This window comes from Montipora foliosa, chromosome 13 (assembly GCF_036669935.1).
Source record: "Montipora foliosa isolate CH-2021 chromosome 13, ASM3666993v2, whole genome shotgun sequence".
Classification (NCBI taxonomy): domain Eukaryota; kingdom Metazoa; phylum Cnidaria; class Anthozoa; order Scleractinia; family Acroporidae; genus Montipora; species Montipora foliosa.
The window spans coordinates 1,066,918-1,074,417 of NC_090881.1; the positions used below are offsets into that span (position 1 = coordinate 1,066,918).

Below are 7,500 nucleotides of genomic sequence, written 5' to 3' on the forward strand. Positions count from 1 at the left end.
TTTCCCCTTGATGTTCCTTCGGGATTTGATAGTTAAAATGAAGTGCTTGCCACCGCACAGTCAGATAAATACTACTTATTGCATTTGCAGCCTCTATCTGTGGAGAGAAAGTTTCTTTGAATTCTCTTGAATGAAAATCATGCTCATAGCCTTGCAAGCAATCCATAACCAAGCGACTACAATAAGTGGAGTCATCAACAACCTTCAGAACTGTCATACACGCAATCGTCTTCATTAGGCTAACAAACGTTAAGGTACATTTTTGTCCCCAAAACCCACACGCAGCAGTCCAGGGACATTTAAACTACACCATTATAGAGACTCTCACAAGATCTACATATCAAACTGTCCATGGTCATTGAGACTCTCTGAATTTGATTATACTTATGAAAACATGAATTATACAATCTTGGACAAAACTCTTGGGAAAAATTCTAGCTTAAGGTGGTACTATGATCAAATTTCTACCCCTTGATTTTTTGAGTGTATCACATAGAATTCCATGAAAGAACAAAAACGCCATTTACCATTTGCAAATATCTTCATTAGTTCTGGAGATATTTAAGTTTGAAAAATGGGTAAAATATGCAAATGAGATGACTCAGGACGCCGCATACACTCAACCCAATATTATATTGAGTATATAAATACAGCTAACTTGGCCAATTTGCAGCGCAGACCATTAAAACTTGGTAGTCTAATAGTTCTACAGAAAACACACCTATGGCTATAAAAAATTCTGTTCCCTTGGCAACTCACTCTTTTCCAGTCCCCACCCACTTGAATTCAATATGTTAGTGATTTTCAGCTTGAAAAATGTTAAACATGGCCACAAACTCGAACTAACATATTTATATGCTTGCTGGATTATGCATATGAAGTGCTGTTAGCAAATATCAAAATGGAACGCCAAAGGTGGCCCGAAAGGCTTTTAATATGGGGGAGGTCTGGAACCCAGTATGATGCCATGGTAACAGAACTGTTAAGCTCATATTTTAGAGAACATTTAGTAGAATCTTACTGAAAAAAAACAAAAACTTCTGATACAAATTGGCTGAGATATCTCTTTTTATCATATTTGAACAAAATATGGTGAGTGTGTGACGTCATCACCGCGCACCGGTGGCTCAGTCGGTTGAGCACCGGGCTGTTACACTCAAGGTCTTTAAATAACTGAGGAGGAAGTGCTGCCTTTGTAATTACATCTGCAAATGGTTAGACTTTCTAGTCTTCTCGGATAAGGACGATAAGCCGGAGGTCCCGTCTCACAACCCTTCAATGTTCACAATCCTGTGGGACGTAAAAGAACCCGCACACTTGTCGTAAAGAGTAGGGCATGTAGTTCCCGGTGTTGTGGTCTGTCTTCTGTGGGGTATCATGGTTGGGAGGTTAAATGCTCGGAGATATTAGCTACACCAAGCTACTCTAAAAATCCGAGGGTAAATAAAGATATATGATATGATATGATCACTTGGCTAATTTGCACATTTTAAAAACCCGAATATCTCTGGAACGAAAAGAGATATTTGAAAAAAGTAAACAGCATTTTTCTTCTCACGCAGACTACTTGTTCATGTTTCAAAATGGCTTAGATAGGAAAGATGCGATTTTCGTCATGGTACCACTTTAAGCATCATTTGGCACGCACTCACAAAATATCTTGGTCCTTCCCCCCTTCCCCCCATCTCCCCATACCAATGTTGGTAATGTGATGCAAAATACTGTGCAAGCCTTTGGTCACTTTTTAAAACAACATTGGAATGGGGGGAGGGGGGAAAGTAGGAAGAATTTACTCTTTACCGCACAGACAAATTACATGTAGAGCGTCACATTTTCCCAACAAGTTTTGTCCAAGATTGCTGGTCAATTGAAGAGCCCTCTATCAACTTCAAAACTTGTTAGTTAGTTTAGGTAATCACATGTCGTGATTTCCAGTGCAATTTGGAATAAATAATCACTAGTAATTTTTTTCAAAGACGACCAAAACTGCACGAGCCTGTAGGGCTAGTGTAATTTTTAGCCTTTGAAAAAATTTACTCATGATTATTTATTCTAAATTGCACGAGAAAAATCATGTGATTACAATTAGAATTTAAAAAACTTGTTGTCACAGACTAAAAAACTTATGTAAAAAAGGACGTTTCAGTCAAAGTATTATGACCTTCTTCAGCATAAAATGGCTTACGAATACAAAATGAGTGCTTAAAAAACGGTAGGACCGTCACTTGGGATTGCCAAGGGCCTTGTAAATGTCCGGAATGTAAACTTGTTCATTAATGGAATTAGGTTCACGAATTGAATGCCACGCTTCTAAAAATAATCTTCTTCCCATAAGTTTTTTAGTCAGTGACAACAAGTTTTTTAATTCTTTTTATCATGCCTGACTACAACTACTGTAATGGTATTTTTACAATGTGATTACTTCTTCATAATTTAATATGAAAAAAATCGAGATGGTTAAGTAGAAGAAACGCACGCATATCACGCAATCAGAGAAAAACTGTGCCATCCAAGGCACACGCTTAATTTGAAAACAAAACATTTCATTGGTTCTGACCAAAGCGTATTGTTTATTAGCCAATCAAATACTCCAGAATTTTGATGTGTAATTTACACTGTTATTACACTTTTTTTGCACTGCGTTACACTTGAACTGCACTGCTCTCAGACAATCAGAATCGAGTAATTTTTTCATGTATATTATTAAACATGGAATATCAATATTAAGTGATAACTTACAATTCTGCATTACAGTGTATCCTATGTGCAACAAAGCATACAGTTTGTAGGGAAACTGCTAACAATACATTTATTGGCTAAGAGCAATATTGTCGAAATGGGTTTAAAATTCCCTAAAATTAATTGGAAATAATACTGTCATATCCCCCCAGCAAATCAAGATTTATCCAAGAGGGTTATAAAGATAATGACAGAAGTATTAATTTTACATGTAAGAAAAAAAATTATCAGAACAAGTGTTACCCAACGTTTCACTGGCACCCAGACTGTGATGACATCACTTTCAAGTGACAAAAAGAATCTTTAACTTAGTAACTAATTTATATGGTACGTGTGAGCTAGGTTATGGGAACCATTTAACATATATTTTTATAGTGTTGTACTTAACATGTATGCAATGTAAAGTATGTTCAAATTAAACAAAAAGTTTTGTGCGGACAGTGTCCAATTGTGTGTTGAAGCTTGGTAACTTAGACAAACTAGTAATCCATTGCATTTCTTCAATACCAAAAAGTTACTTGTAAGGTCGGCAACAGTTTTAATTAATATATGAATGAATGAAATGATATACATGTATGAAATGAACCATGTACATGTATTGAATTGCAGATATGAAATCAAGTGGAGCTACAGTATAATGATCCTCGCAGTTATGAATGCAATTTTTGCACTTCCTTAGAGAAGTCTGAAAAATTCAGGACCTCACGATGCAGGTGTAACGCTCTAACCAACTGAGCTTAATGAAGCGACTGATGTTGGTTGTTGGTCATTTGTGGGTTCAAGTGTTCCTGTGATGAATGAACCAATGAATGTTCGTGTAATGATATATGAAACAAATCATAATTATGTTGAACTCGTCAAGTGGTGGGGTGGTTTAATGCCACAAACAATACTAGTTTTAATCCAGAACCTAAAAAAATCGTGTTTGGCTTGTTCAAGCAAAGCCTTGCTGGCCATGGAACTGTGAGAAAGTTTAATTATAACTTTACCTTTTTTATACATGACATATGACACCTATTCAAATAACCTAAAAGAGAGCTCCCGGCAAATTATTTTGTCTCAAGTTGTTAATAATATTTAATAATTTTAAATACAAGGTCGAGAAATTTACCGTTGATTCAATTTACTTTATTCGCCCTCTTTGATTGTTCACTCAGTTCCTGTGCATGTCAGTATTATAGCTGCCTATTACATGTACATTCCTGTTTTGGCTTGTATGTCATATAATTATAATTAGTTGTATTTGTTTTCTTTTTCATTTTATTTGTATCTTCATTTCTTGGTATTCGTGACAAGTGTAATGTAAAATTCTGTTGTGTATTCAATAAAAATAAAGAAATATATGTTGAACTGCAGATATGAAATCAAGTGAGGCTATGATCCTTTAGTGGCTTCATAGCTCAGTTGGTGTAAAGCATCGCACCAGCGGTTTTCATCAATATGTTAATGGAGCGCTGGCTAGTGTAACTGATGTACTCTGCATTGCACAGATCAAATTGATATAATCATACACCACACATTGCTGGTTGACCTTTTTACACCCGGCCTAAACCGACCAGACTTAGTATTTTACTCTGTCTAAAACCAGACGATTTTACTCATCAATGGGAAACCCCTAGCTGGGAGTCAATGGGTTAATTTAAAGGGGGTTTCGGTTCACACAGTTTAACATCTTCACCAATTTTGCACCTTCTGAACACTGGTGTAAGAATGTGATTATTTTTTTACTCAGATAAGATACCGTTCTTCAGCAACTGCATCAGTACTGGTAAATATTGCATTTATACACATATTCATTGTTACATGTACCTGCTGGTCTATTTACTGCTGCACTCATTTCTACAATCATCTTGAATCTGATTGTTTTTTGGCTATAAAAACATTCTAATTTAATTGACAATAATTATATTGATCCAAAATCAATAAATATTACCAATAGTCCAAAACCTTGACATGTACATGTAATATATATGAATTGCACATACTTGAACTGTGGAGAACCAAATGAGTGAAAGATCATCACAGTTTTGTTTCATCCTTTCAGCAGCAAAAGACAGACCTGAACTGAAAAAATTAGGCCCGAATGCGATGTTATAACTGACCTCTGTGATACCGCTGCAACCGCAACGCTCAGGTCAGGGTTCAAATCCTGTTCAGCCCTGAAATATTCAGGTATATCTTTCACTGCTGCTTAAACAGCAAGCAAAACTGTAATGAACTTAGTCTCTCTTCAGTCTAAAACCATATTGCACACTGAAATGGAGCAACATGATCTTTAATGTTGTTATCTTCCTTTGGATCTTTGGTTCTGGAGTGTTAATTTGCATCCAAGGCAAGAATGATGATAACACCAGGACACTAAATCAATGAACATGCTGAATGTTTGAGAATAAAATGCTCACCAAAGTTGGAATACGAACATTATCTATCCAAAACCTAAAATTTTGCCGTAGCTTGTATCCTGACTGTACTGATAATTATTGGTTATTGTTAATGGTTTAAGTTGTTGTCCTTTGTTATTTATTTTATTTGTTAAAATAATTAGTTGATCGGTTTAACCACGGAATGCGTGTAGCTCCGCCCACCGTGATTAGCCTTTGCTATTTGTGGGCGAAGACAGACTGTGCCTTTTTGTATCGCATTCTGTTTTTTGTTTTTTGATATAAATACTACTGACAACTACATGTACATTAACCCATTGACTCCTGGGGGTTCTTCATTGATGAGTAAAATTGTCTGGCGTTAGACAGAGTAAAATATTAAAGTTAATGGCCGGTTTAGGACGGTTTAGGGGTGAATGGGTTAACCCAACACTAGAGAATTACCTAAAGGTGCATGTACTTAATACAATATCATGAGTTTAACAATCAGGTTGCTTCAGGGCAAAGATAACTTGTGAAAGGTCATGAATGTAAAATAAAATTATACAAAAAGCAATGGTACATGTTTTAAAATACCCACCATGAATTTCCTTTGAACACAGTGGGGATTTCTGTCCCCTTTCTCTTGATGTTAAGGTTTCTTTCCTAAACAGGATTAAAGACACGTGTTAGTATGTTGTACTTTTAGTATACAAAAACATAGAATAAACAACTGTACAGTAGTTGTACTGTCATTATGCCATTGAAAGAGTCACACAAATTTATTTCACCTTTTTCTGATAAGAAGGTGGCTTTCTTAATGACCTAATGATGCTGCTGATGTCCTTTATGGCTTTTGCAGGATCAACATGTAATGTATAGTGCAACAACACTCTCTACAAACTTAAAATTAAACAATAATTATTTCAACTCCTTTTAATTTACATGTAATTGCACTCATCCTCTTGATTACCCTCGTAGTAGCAGCAGCAGCAGCAGTAGTAGTAGCAGTTAGTAGTAGTAGACTCCTAGCAGTAGCATTAGCAGTACTTGGCAATAGTACTAGAAGTACAGTGCTAGGAGTAGTTGTAGATGCAGCAGCAGTATTCCAGTTAACCACTGGTAAAAATCAAGGAAAGCGCATTCAAGCTGCCTTTTTCTGAATCAAATAAATTATTCTATTGTAGGTTTTGACAGAGGATGACCACTTAATTTCATTAAATGGCAATTTATTCTGGATGCATCATATGAAACAATTTTACATGGGTGCTGAATTTAGTTCTTAAGTCACACAATAAATCACTCAGATCAAGCTTGAGGCCCACACGTAAAATCAAGGTGAGTAGCCAGCCTCACAAAGAGAGCAGCCAAGAAACCTAAAATCACAAATCATCCATACATGCATTGACCTCTTTCATAATGGTGGCCAAATAATACAGTGTACATGATTGTATATTCTTTTGTGTTAACCCTAATAAGCCTTTCTAGCCTCACTACGACGAGCAAATTTCAAATGAATATTTTTTCTCCAAATGAGGGCAGTAGGTCTAATTAACATACACAAAAGAATGTAAAGAGGTCACCATTAATTATGAAAGTGGTCTAAATTCCCACAGTTCCTAAATGACACCATTAGTGGGCATCTTGCTTTGCTCTTCTGCATGTGCTACAATAGTCCTTTTGCAACAAGTCATCACATGACCTTTTTTTCATAGACACAATGATTCTGCTTTTTTCCAGAAATAAAAAGAGCAGCTCAAAATATGCTACCATGCTAATTTTTGTAAGCATGTCGTTTCAACTGGTGCCGTTACAGTTGAAAGAAGTTACAAGGATTTGTATGAGAAAAGGATGCTTTGCCACCCAGTCACACTTCAATGATCTTTACACAAATCCTTGTATTTTTCTAATTTTTCAAACTGCTTGAAAATTATTCCTTCAAAAGTCTGAAAAGTTCTGCCCTCACATATTTATTCTCACTCATTTGACCCATTGTAAAAATAGGAATCTGAGCGCTGTTTGTGACACATAATTCTGAAAAATTACACTGGACGGCAAAAGCTTTTCGTTCGTACACAAAAGTATGGAATTTTTGAGTATTTAAATGGTCATATACACTCTTTATCTTAACCCTTTCACTCCCAAGAGTGACACTTATAGATTTGACTCTGTCTAACGCCAGTAGATTTTACTCCTCAATGGGGAACCCCACAGGAGTGAAAGGGTTAAGAGGTATTTCTCTGAAAATTTGTATTCTGGCTAAGACAAACATGATTTAATATTTCCATTTCTGGAATTTCTAAAGTCCGAGCTTTAAGGCCATCAACTGTCAGTCATGTGCCCAGTTTGTTGCAAATGGCCTACTACCAAAATTATTATTAATGATGATGATGATAATAAT

The 7,500-nt window shown here is 35.9% G+C and overlaps 2 long non-coding RNA genes across 3 annotated transcripts in view; one reads left to right on the top strand and one right to left on the bottom strand.

Annotated features, from left to right (window-relative positions):
- LOC137983172 (uncharacterized) overlaps nucleotides 1-7,500 on the bottom strand; it is an 11,154-nt gene that overhangs the window by 2,838 nt on the left and 816 nt on the right. Inside the window, exons 3-4 of one of the 2 annotated variants that reach the window (XR_011118915.1) lie at nucleotides 5,891-6,002; nucleotides 5,701-5,765 (exon numbers count right to left, since the gene is read on the bottom strand). This is a non-coding gene — a long non-coding RNA (uncharacterized lncRNA). The remainder of the gene's footprint in view (nucleotides 1-5,700; nucleotides 5,766-5,890; nucleotides 6,003-7,500) is intronic. The other variant, XR_011118916.1, reaches the window with a different exon arrangement.
- LOC137983174 (uncharacterized) overlaps nucleotides 4,445-7,500 on the top strand; it is a 4,360-nt gene continuing 1,304 nt past the window's right edge. The window contains exons 1-2 of the long non-coding RNA XR_011118917.1: nucleotides 4,445-4,507; nucleotides 6,287-6,437. This is a non-coding gene — a long non-coding RNA (uncharacterized lncRNA). The remainder of the gene's footprint in view (nucleotides 4,508-6,286; nucleotides 6,438-7,500) is intronic.